Genomic DNA, 13,025 nt, shown 5'->3' with positions numbered 1-13,025 from the left:
TGAGGCTAACGCGCTCTGGTAGTTAGTGCTCTGGTAGTTAGTCTCTTCAACCGGTTGAAGAGACTAACTACCAGAGCACGGAAATCATCACTGAACAATAAATATCATGGCCCTATGAAGAAGGTGGAAACCAAAACACGGACCGTGTCGGGCACGTTATCCTCATGGCACAGAGTCGAGTAGTTTCTTCACTTTACATCACTTATTTATTTATTTAACATTTTTTTTTTTTCTATACCGGCATTCGTAGGACACATCATGTCGGTTTACAAGTAACTAGGAAAGGAAATTACAACGAACGGGGAACTTGAATAAGTTAAGTAAATGATACTATGAATATATGAAAACATCAACTGAATTATTGAAGGATTTATGGACTTTTATTAAGGTGAATAGGCACACAAAAAAAATGAAAAAAATGTTTTTCAATGACCAATGATTATACATTGCGTGGTAGTGCGAGATATACTACCTGCTATTTAGCACACTCATTTACATGAAGGCTCCGTTAAAAATGCCTATATGAGGTCATTAATTTAGTTCATAAAAGAATTTCACTAATGTTGGTTGTATTTATGGAAGGAATAGAGGTGTTTTTGGTTCTTTAACTGTGACAATGCTTCATTGACCAAATCCTTGAAAGAAAAATAGAGAATTTTTTTGCTATCTGTAATCTTGCTGTAATATTTTATAACATTTAGTGACTGAGCTAATCCTGCAGACATTCCATGTAAAACATCTAAGATTCTCCAAAAAAAAAAAAAAACCTGTAAGGAATGAAATTGCAATATGAGAAAAAAATACTATCTCCAAAGGAGATAGGTCCCCCAGCCTAGACCCATCACCCCTCCCAAACAAAAAGAGATAGAAACAAGACATCTGTACCACACAGGACAGAAATATTCCTCTCATAGGAAACAATACTGTGCACAAAGAATGAAGCAGTAAAAGAGGACAAAAATACAATAAATATAATATAACTCCATGACTTGTCTTCTCAGCAGGCAATCCCCCCACCCCCAAAAAAAGAATAAACCCCCAGTTCAGAGAGGCATTGGGCCAGGGCCCAAATGCCAGTCAATATGGCCAATATTAGCCAGTTTGGAAAAATTATGCCGTGCCCCCCCCCCCCCCCCCCCCAACCAGTATCCAGAAAAGGACTTGGAGCTGTGATAAGAAAGTCCTGCAGCTATAAAATCAGATGGTAAAAGGGCGACTGTGATTAACTTCATCCAGAGTCAGAGTTGAGCCCTTGAATAACATCCTGAGCTTCCTCTGCTGAAGTAAAAAGAAAATATTCTTCCCCTTGTGAAAGATCTTCAACTTGGCAGGGAAAAGCAGCATAGACCTGATGATGATCTGTGGTAATTTGAGTAGATGCTGGTGCAAACACTTTCCTCTGCAAGGCCATCGCCACAGAATAATCTTGGAAAAGCAATACTCTGTTCCCCTCAAAGCGCAGTTCTTTTTGGCAGCGGTATGCTCTTAGAATTTCAATTTTGCACTGGGTTTAGTAGGAGCACGGTCCCCAGATATCATAGGCTCTAGACGATGGGCCCTCACAATCCTCAGGGGACCATGAGTTTCTGTCAGACTTAGGGTTTGAAGTAGCCAAGCTTCCAGCCATGGCCCGAGATCCCTATTTTGAAGAGATTCAGGAATCCCTACCAGCCGCAAATTATTTCTTCAAAACCTATTTTCTAGGTCTGGACTGCAGGGACTCACACAGGGTGTGCAGCTGCTGTATGTCCGTGCACATGGAGGAGGTCTCATCCTCCACATCAGAGATCCTCTGCTCTGCAGATTGTAGTTGTTGAATTTGTGCCAATTGAGTGCTTACCCCTGAAAGCTGAGTGAATATTTGATCAAATATGCCATCAAGAGCTGCAAGCACGGTAACAGTCACATCGCTTCCTGCATCTTGTCCTTCTCTTTCTTTGCTGACTTAGATGTCATAAATGCAGAGAAACAACCAAGGACACTGCGTTTTGGGACACCACCCTATGTAGATTGTGTTGTGGTGGAAACCGACTAATTAAATGATTGGCAAGCGCTGCAAAAAAGAGAAAAAGAAGAGAGGGTCCCTGGAGAGATCAGGTAATGTGTCCGTTCTCCCTCACAGCATCACATGACCTCATGTAGATTTTAAAATACTCTTCACACGCATGTCTGCAGCCTTTACATGGATATCTTGAGAGAGAGAGACCAAGATTCTTTTGTGGGTTGGGGTTTGGGAGGGATCGGTTTTAAAGGGTCGGGGTGGATTTAGGGATTGTTTTGGTGTGCCGTTTTTCCCGCCCTCCCCCAAAATGATAAGAGAACCCCACGAACAATTTCGTGGGGTTTTCCTATCAGTTTCGGGGAGCCCCCGATTTCTGACGACTTTGAAAATATCGTACAATATTTTCAATCGTCAGAAGCACGATTCATATCCCTAGTACCCAATCCTTATCTGTATCAAGTAAAAAAAAAAAAAAAAAAGAAACAATTAAAGTAGCAGGTTGTTAAGACTGTCGCTGCCCGATGTCTCCACTCCGCCCTCCTTACCTCTCTGGCGACTCCTCCCATGGTTGACGGATGTTTGGCTGCCGCGGCGTCTGCCTGCCATCCTCTCCGGCATCCCCGGTCCGGCTTGGGCGCTGCCACCCGCCATGCTGCCCAGCTGCCTTAGGGCACACGTGCCGCACGGCCCTGCTTCAAATACTTTCTTTGGCGCGAACCTCAGGGGCGTCCCTCTGTGATGACATCACGCATCCCGGATACAAAAAGCCTACACTACTGCTAGCTAATCGAGTTAGCAAGGTCAGGTATTCGTACTGGTGAACTCCTTACGGATGGGATTCGCTCTCCGTACCTAGCTACTCTGTCTCTCCATTATTGGATTTACTCTATTTGGGGTACCCGCTCCTCAGGGGCCTCTCTTCTCTTTCAGGTCGCTGTCTGGAATCGGTACTCGCTCCTCGAGAACCCATGTTCCTGGACTCGCTGCCTGGACTTCACTTCTGCCTGGAAGATACCGCTGCCTACACCATCAGTGACTTACCATCTACTCCTCTCAGAGCTGTTCCCTGGAACCAGGTACTTGCTCCTTGAGGGCCTGCCTCTACTCCAGCTCCTGTGTTCCCTACCGAGAGAAACCGCTGTGTGAGTACTCAACCGAGGCTCTATTCCAGAACCCTGCATATACTTTATTGTACTCACCATCTCAGTTTCTCTTCACTACAGCACAGCCATTGTGGGATCGCTGTTCCAGAGCCCTGAGGGACTACAAGTGAAGCTCTTCATATCGCACATTTTTTGCCTTCACGGCCACATTGTCTCAGACCGAGGATCTCAATTCACGGCAAGATTCTGGAGGGACTTGTGCAAGTTATTCGAATGGTGAATAAAACGGAAAATGTCATAATGCCTCTGTATCGCTCCATGGTGAGACCGCACCTTGAATACTGTGTACAATTCTGGTCGCCGCATCTCAAAAAAGATTTAATTGCGATGGAGAAGGTACAGAGAAGGGCTACCAAAATAAGGGGAATGGAACAACTCTCATATGAGGAAAGACTAAAGAGTTTAGGACTTTTCAGCTTGGAGACGAGACGACTGAGGGGGGATATGATAGAGGTGTTTAAAATCTTGAGAGGTCTAGAACGGGTAGATGTGAATCGGTTATTTACTCTTTCGGATAGTAGAAAGACTAGGGGGCACTCCATGAAGTTAGCATGGGGCACATTTAAAACTAATCGGAGAAAGTTCTTTTTTACTCAACGCACAATTAGACTCTGGAATTTGTTGCCGGAGGATGTGGTTAGTGCAGTTAATATAGCTGTGTTTAAAAAAGGATTGGATAAGTTCTTGGAGGAGAAGTCCATTACCTGCTATTAAGTTCACTTAGAGAATAGCCACTGCCATTAGCAATGGTTACATGGAATAGACTTAGTTTTTGGGTACTTGCCAGGTTCTTATGGCCTGGATTGGCCACTGTTGGAAACAGGATGCTGGGCTTGATGGACCCTTGGTCTGACCCAGTATGGCATTTTCTTATGTTCTTATGTTCTTGTCTCTCTAGACTACACTTCAGCCTATCATCCGCAATCTAATGGCTAAACAGAATAGATGAATAGAACCTTAAAACTGTTCATTCGAGTCTACGTGAGTTGCTGTTAGAATAGCTGGGCCGAACTGTTACCTTGGGCTGAATTTGCCATCAACTCTCATCCAGCAACATCAAATGGATCAACACCTTTTGAAGTGGTATGGACGCTCTCCAACACCGCCACTTCCACTGAAGCTCTCAGTGATGTCCCCAGCAGCTCAATCCACTGCTGATGAAATCCATAACCTGTGGACTCAGATGAAAGACATGCTAGTTAAAGCGAGTGACTGAGCTAAGAAGTCCTATGATGCTCACCATTCTCAAGCACCTGTCTTCAAATCCGGTGACAAAGTCTGGTTATCTACCAAACATCTCAGACTGAAGTTACCCTCCACTCGGTTCGCTCCTTGCTGCGTTGGACCATTTCCAATCCTCCGACATCTTGGCAACATCACCTACAGTCTGAAGCTACCACCCGGACTAAACATCCACAACGCTTTTCACGTTTCACTCTTGAAACCTCTCATACTCAGTGAATTCTCTACCAAGACTCAGGAACCACCTGCCATCAATGCAGAAGATGACCAAGAATTCAAGGTCGAAGAGATTCTTGATGTCCGAAAACGAGGCAAAACACTTGAATACCTCCTTTCTTGGGAGGGTTTCGGCCCCGAAGAAAACTCTTGGAACCCTCAGGCTAACATCCTTGATAAAGAGATGCTCCGTCAATTTCATCTTGCGCATCCTTCAAAACCTAAACCTGGTACCGGCAGAGGAGACCGCCCTTTGAAGGGGGGGTACTGTTATGACTGTCAATGCCAGACATCTCCACTCCACCCTCCTTACCTCTCTGGCGACTCCTCCCACGGTTGACGGACGTTTGGCTGCTTTGGCGTCTGCCTGCCGTTCTCTCCGGCGTCAGCACTGCCTCCCGCCATGCTGTCCAGCTGCCTTAGGGCTGCGTGCCACATGGCCCTGCTTCAAATACTTTCTTTGACGCGAACCTCAGGGGCGTCCCCCTGTGATGATGTCACGTATCCTGGATACAAAAAGCCTACACTACTGCTAGCTAATCGAGTTAGCAAGGTCAGGTATTCGTACTGGTGAACTCCTTACGGATGGGATTCGCTCTCCGTACCTAGCTACTCTGCCTCTCCATTATTGGACTTACTCTATTTGGGGTACCCGCTCCTCGGGGGCCTCTCTCAGGTCGCTGTCTGGAACCGGTACTCGCTCCTCAAGGGCCCATGTTCCTGGACTCGCTGCCTGGACTTCACTTCTGCCTGGAAGATACCGCTGCCTGCACCATCAGTGAGTTACCATCTACTTCTCTCAGAGCTGTTCCCTGGAACCAGGTACTCACTCCTCAAGGGCCTGCCTCTACTCCAGCTCCTGTGTTCCCTACCGTGAGAAACCGCTGTGTGAGTACTCAACCAATGAGGCTCTATTCCAGAACCCTGCATATACTTTATTGTACTCACTATCTCAGTTTCTCTTCACTACAGCACAGCCATTGTGGGATAGCTGTTCCAGAGCCCTGAGGGACTATAAGCCCAGCTGGGCTTCATCTCTGCTCACTACTGCCACCTCTGGTGCCTCCTCAATACTGTTAATAAAAGATCTATCTGTGTTGTGTGTCCTAAGCTGAGCCTGACCTGTGGCCCCTCACGGGACTTCCCCCGTGGGTGTGGTCAGCAGCCACAGTGTCCAAGGGTCCACCTAAAACCTTACAAACAATAACACAGGTTGAACAGTTGATGAATCTGAGGACTCTAATATTTCTGGTATATTCAGAGTTGGTAATTTGGAAATCATGACCCTCCTTAGACTTTGTCTTCCAAGAAGGTACATAGTATATTCTCTTCAGGGGTGGTAATGTTTGCTGGGGAATCTTCAAAATTTCCACAGCATATCTATTCCACATCTCCTTAGTTGATATTAATGGCACTTTCAGGAAATTAATCAATCTTAAATTTTTTCCACATATCTGGTTTTCTAAGTTTTCAACTCTTCTGGTTAAATATTGATTTGCCTTTATTAAAGTTGCATGTTGATCATTCATTTTCACTATATCTTGACTAACAGAGGCCACTGCCCGATCCCTCTTAATATCCTCCTCTTGTATGTTTTTAACTTGTAATTCAATGTACAGCATTTTCTTAGTTACAGACTTCAACTGTGATATTGCATTATTATTTAAAATAACCAGGGTTTCCCAAATTGCCTCTAGTGAAAAGAGCAAAGGTCTTACCAACGGTGTCGATTTCGCTTCATTCTCAACAGGCTCTATCAAAGTGTTGTCGATATCAGCATGAATCTGAAACAATCCTTCCATTGGGATTCCTCCAGAGATGCCATCTCCAGCGGCTTCAATCGTGGTCTGCTTCGATGTTGGACCCTTGACTCCTCCTATGTTGCTGACCTCATCAATGAGCGATGGGAGAGTCATCAAAGTAACTGTTCTCACTTCTGTAGGATTCTCTGTAGGTGTTCTTTGCACCGGGAACAATGATATTATCGAGTCATGGAGAGAATCCGGTGTCCCCATGCCTTCTTGGCTGTCTTCCAGTGACTGCATCTCACCCGGATAGGTAGCTCCACGCACAACATGAGCATCCATCGGGCCGATCGCCCGACTTGCTGGGGGGGGGGGCTTCCGATACCAGCCTCTCCCGAGCCCATCGTTTACGGCCTGAATGAGGCATTAAATCTTTAAAAAAAAATGAATAAATTCCACGAGGAAAAGTAGAGAGACGCTCAGCACAGCTGGGTCAGTCCGCCATCTTGGATCTCCCAGCCCGGTTTAGACCTTCGGTATGTCTTATCCATGTGGTTGAAATGAGAGGTGCTGATTAACAGCATGCACATTTTTACCCACAGTAAGGCTGGGAGTTCAGAACAGGCACAATAGTGGATTAACTCAGGGAATTTAGCTGTTTGTAGTCTTTATCTATTTTAGGCTTCTTACATTAATTCTTTAAGCTTTATGTGGGTTTTTTTTATGTAATAGTTTTATTCCTTTTAGAGATTTTAATTTTATTGATCAAGATATTATTTGTATTTTTATTCTATCTTTTATATTTTAGTCTATTTGAATTTATTATTATTTTGATATTTTTATGGCTGTAAACCGCTTTGTTCAATCTTTGATTGGTAAAACGGTATATAAATGTGTTAAATAAAAATAAAAAATAAAGCCTATTTTACATGGATAAATGTTTAGCCACATAAAACCTTTTGAAAATGTACTTCTATATATCTCTCTGTCTACATTTACCTGTATTACATTTTTAAGCAGCAAAATGAGCTTCTTGGTAATCATTTGAAAATAAAATTAATAAGGTAAAGTTCTTTCAAAAGAAATACTTTTTCATTATATAAAAGGGCTGATGAATAACTAAAACTACAGTGCCTTGTAAAAGCCTGTACACCCTTGCACATTTTCACATTCTACTGTTGAAAAATTATAAATCAAAATGCATTAATGTAAGAGTTTGCTATTACAGCAATATTCCAAAAATAATTAAGAATAAAAAAGCAAGAAGTCTTGATTGCATAAGTCTTCACACCTCTTCACTCAACATTTTATGGAAGCCCCCTTTCTGGCAGTAACAGCTACGAGTCATTTAGCATAAGTGTCTACCAACTTTGAACCGGGGGATGGTGCATTTTTTTTTATCCATTCTTGGCAGAAGAACTCAAGCTCTTTCAAGTTGGCTGAGGATCAACTGTAGACTGTGGTCTTTAAGTCTTGCTACATATTCTCAATTGGATTCAGGACTGGGCTTTGACTGGACCACTCAAAGGCATTCACTTTCTTCTTGCTGAGCCAATCCACTGTTGTTTTTTCTTTGTGCTGAGGATCATTGTCCTGCTAAAAGGTGAATCTTCTTCCCAAGTCCCACATCTATGGCAGACTAGAACACGTTTTCTTCCAGGATTTGCCAGTACTTTGCACTATCCATCCTTCGATCTTTACAAGCTACCCTGTCCCTACTGCTGCAAAGCATTCCTACGCCATACTGCTGTCACCACCATGCTTTACTGTAAGGATGGTGTTAGCGGGGTGATATACTGTGTTTGTTTTACACCACACATAGCATTGATTGAGACCAAAATGTTATATTTTTGTTTCATCAGACCACTAAACCTCCCACATGCATGCAGTATCCTCTATGTGTTTCTTTGCAAATGCTATCTGGTATATCATATTGGCTTCATTCTCACTACCCTCCCATACAGGCCATATTTGTGGACTAATCTTAAACTAATTGAACAGTCAACATTTTCCCCAGCCTTAGTCCAGAGACCTATGTGGCTCTTTTAAAGTAATCTTAGGTCTCACAGTGATCACCTGCAGCAGTTTCCCTTTCTCACAGTTACTGACTTTGGAGGGATGACCTGATCATGGCAATGTCTTGGTGGTGCCAAACTGTTTCCGCTTTACAGTGATGGATCCAAGGGATATTCAAACACACTGAAATATTCTTATAGCCTTCCCCCAGCCTGTACCCTTGAATAATGTTATCCCAGAATTTTTTTTGGTAGCTCCTTGTTTGGCATGTTTTGACCTTTGCTTCAAATTCACTTCATACAACAGAAACAGCTTGATTCTTCATTCAGGAGTATTCATATCAGCTCAACTACTGTGACTGGACACAGATGGGCTTTTTAAATTTATTGTGGGACTTGCTTTTGAGCCAGAACTAATCTGGATTTGCTATGACAAAGAGTGAGAATTTAAGATTGTTTTGTTATTCTTCAGTACTTTTGGAATATTTCTATAATTGTTCTTTTGCACTGAAAGTGTAGAGTATGTTGTGTAGATCAATAAAATTAAACTATTTTAATGAATTTTGATTTCTATGTTTTAGACAGCAGAATGTGAAAAATATACAAGCTTTTACAAGGCACTGGTATCTAGCTCAGGACCTACTTACTGAATTCAATGAATAAAAGTGTTCCTAGTATTGCTTCTCCTATAGCTAGTTGTAGAACAGGAAAATATAACTGGAAATATAAAGAGGAAATTGTACTGATAGAAATTTAAGATTTTAAAAGCAATTTCATACAAGATGTACTTTAGCGTTCTAACAAGTATGAACCAACATAAACATTTGAGGCCACATAGATTACTACTTCAGCCATTTAATGTGGCTTCAAAAACTTATGTACAATAACTTATTATTCTGTTTGGATTTTTCTAGTACCAATATAGCTGTTAGAATTTTGTATAAACAAATGTAATGTTATCAGTGCCAGCTGCCAGCCTTTGGGGAGAGTATGCTGGGTGGTCCCCCAGGGCACCACCAGCATCACCTGTTATGCTGAAGATGGGAAACCGATTTTCAGCCAGGGTACCATTTCACTAGAGCCGGCCCTAGTTATCTTCAAAAGATATTTGAAATATGATTACAACTATATTGTATCTAACATCACTGAAGAGTAGCAGGCAAAACATTGGCAAATTTGGAATTTCCAGCTTCCTAGTTTTGATGTTATATATCAGCAACTGAACTCAGATGTCATCGGTGGTGGTAATTTATTAGAAAGCATGTTGTTAATTTACGGGCACATTTGACTAGCCCACACTGTCTGCAATCTACATGGTCACTTTTAGCCTATGTACATTATAGGCAATTTTCGAGGGGAAACCTCCTCTGTTGTTTCTCTTTCAAACTGAGAAGCCTGAAAGTACATACACTAAAAGCCTCAATTACTTTGCACCTGCTGTTTGTGTGGTCAGCAAAGCAGGAGCAAAATAGCGTGCATACATTTGAAAATCAAATGTACACAGTAACATAGTAAATAACATCAGAAAAAGACCACGTGAGATAGATTCAAAAGTAACAAAAAAACATTTCTTCACAGAAAGGATAATGGATGCATGAAAGTGCCTTCTAGTAGAGATGGATTAAAAAATAGTAACACAATTCAAGAAAACATGGGATAAGTAGAGAAGGATGCTCAGCCGCAAAAAAGTGACAGTAAAGTCAAAGATCAAGTAAGATCTGTGGTGCTGCAACATGGAAGGAAAAATGGGCAGATTAAATGTACCTTAAAGTCTTTGCCATTATATTCTAGGTTTCTTCAGATCACTTTCCATTTGAAGATCTGTTTAATGTACAGTTCTTTAGCTCCCATAAATAGCACCATAATGTGGGTGCAGTAGCATGCCATCTGCTTATGTGTATATTATATGCATTCTGATTATTTTATTTTGCAATAAGGTTTTCACATCATGGTTAGAAAGCAGAATTATATTTTCAAACATTTAATGTAAAGAAATGTTTTTGTTGAGAACTCAAAACACGATTATGTCCAATTTAATATGTATTTGATATTTTATTTTAGCATTTATTTATTTGAAAGTTTTTATATAATGCAAAATGGGGCAGTAGTCTGTCTGTCTAAGCAGTTTACAGAGGTCACATACATAATAAAAACATAAATGATAGAGACATTACAATCAAATTAAAACAAGTGCAGGGTGTTGCATATAGGGAAAAATAACCCTTGCTGATGTTAGGTTCCATATTAGGAGCTACTATTCAGGAAAATGATATAGGCATCATAGTGGATAATACTTTGAAATCGTTGGCTCAGTGTGCTGCAGCAGTCAAAAAAGCAAACAATGTTAGGCATTATTAGGAAGGGAATGGTTAATAAAACAGAAAATGTCATAATGCCTCTGTATCGCTTCATGGTGAGACTGCACCTTGAATATTGTGTCCAATTCTGGTCGCAGCATCTCAAAAAATATATAGTTGTGATGGAGAAGGTACAGAGAAGGGCAACCACAATGATAAAGAGGATGGAACAGCTCCCCCTATGAGAAAAGGCTGGAGAGGTTAGGGCTGTTCAGCTTGGAGAAGAGACGGCTGAGGGGGGGATATGATAGAGGACTTTAAGATCATGAGAGGTCTTGAACAAGTAGATGTGAATCGATTATTTACACCTTTGGATAATAGAAGGACTAGGGGGCAATCCATGAAGTTAGCAAGTAGCACATTTAAGACTAATCGCAGAAAATTCTTTTTCACTCAACGCACAATTAAGCTCTGGAATTTGTTGCCAGAGGATGTGGTTAGTGTAGCTGGGTTCAAAAAAGGTTTGGATAAGTTCTTGGAGGAGAAGTCCATTAACTGCTATTAATCAGGTTGACTTAGGGAATAGCCACTGCTTTTAAATTGCATCAGTAGCATGGGAACTTCTTGGCGTTTGGGTACTTGCCAGATTCTTGTGGCCTGGTTTGGCCTCTGTTAGAAACAGGATGCTGGGATTGATGGACCCTTGGTCTGACCGAGCATGGCAATTTCTTATGGGAAGTAATGTTGGCAGGATGATTGACAGGTTAAGATGGAAATCTGTCACCACCTTAGGCAGGAGCTTAGGGTGTGTACGCAGGACCATCCTGTCATGTGTACAGTGGATATGTCACTAAGGCCTGGAGCTCACTGTCCCTGCACACTGAGGTGACCACCACCATAAATATGACCTTCCAGGTCATTTACTTCAGGTCACAGGAATGCAGTGGCTCAAAAGGAGCTTTCAACAGCTGACCGAGCACCACGTTGAGGTCCCAAGACACAGCTGGAGGCCTTAGGAGAGGCTTCAATTGAAGCAGGCCCCGCATGAAATGTTCAACTATAGGCTGTACAGAGATGGGAGTACCATCTACACCATGGTGGTATGTGCCAATTGCAATCAAATGACCTCTAATAGAGTTGGAATTCAAGCCAGCCTCTGATAGGTGTAGAAAGTAATCAAGCAGTTTGGGGGGGGGGGGGGGGGGGCAGAAGAACGGATCCAGGGCCTTCTGCTCACACCACATCGAAAACCTCCTCCACTTCAGACTATAGGACTTTCTAGTGGAAGGCTTTCTGGAAGCCACCAGGACTCAAGACACCTCCTCAGAGAGATCAAGCGGTTGCAAAATTACCTCTCCTTAAATATGCTGCTTTACTAGAAATTAGGTTTTCAGATAGTCATAAGCAGCAATATAGAGACAAAGAAGGAATGATAAAAAGAAAGGCTAGATGGACAGTGTTTAGATATAAAGACATTTAACAGTGGTGCATTCTGGTTATCTCTAAGGGTTTGTTCCAGAGGAAAGGGAGGTGAAAATGTACAGAAATGAGAGAGGCTTTATTGGTATATGGGGGCAATGGGACGTGTATGCAGAGAAGAACTGAGAAGAAAAAGTAGTCTAGTGAGAGTACAGAAAACTAGAAGGAAGCCAGACCATGAATTAATGTAAAGGAACGGCAAAGCATTTTGAAACAATTTTGATATTTCATAGGAAGCCATTACAGACAGAGCAGGTAGGAGAAGAAAATGTGTGGGAAAAACCAGGGAAGCTGAAAGCAAGATTAGCTGCAGAGTTTCATAAACTCTGGAAAGGACACGTTGAAAACAGCAATGAAAATGAGCAGGAAGGTATGAACAATATTATCAATTGTGAGAGAGAAATTACTTTTCTAAATATTGGAAAGCACATAACAGATGAATAAAGTCTAGAAAGTTTGGAGGAAAAAGAGAGGAAGGGATCAAAGGGATCTGAACCTAATCGGGGAAAAAAGAAGAGGAGTAATATAAAGTACTCCTGCTATTATGCAATCAAGAAGAAGGACCCAACATGGGTGGCAAGATGATACTTCCTTAGCTGGCAGAGGAGGAAGAAGGCAGATGTAGGCAGGCCTCAGGTAATGGGTCAGCCATAGAAATGGAGGGAAGGATGGTAGGAGAGGGGGTGTGGTTGGACAGTGGGTTGGTGGGTGGCTCATGTCCCTTTAAAGTTGAGAGCCCAAGACTAGGCAGACCTTTTTCTGCCTCCACCAGCCAACTCAAAAAGCTCCCAGCCATCATCCCACCCACTTACCTTGCTACATGGATTCCTTTGCTCCTCAGCTGAGGGATCAGGTCCAGCTACCTT

Source organism: Rhinatrema bivittatum, unplaced genomic scaffold (genome assembly GCF_901001135.1).
Source record: "Rhinatrema bivittatum unplaced genomic scaffold, aRhiBiv1.1, whole genome shotgun sequence".
Classification (NCBI taxonomy): domain Eukaryota; kingdom Metazoa; phylum Chordata; class Amphibia; order Gymnophiona; family Rhinatrematidae; genus Rhinatrema; species Rhinatrema bivittatum.
The sequence above is the reverse complement of the archived record's forward strand: the minus strand, read 5'-3'. Positions refer to the sequence as shown.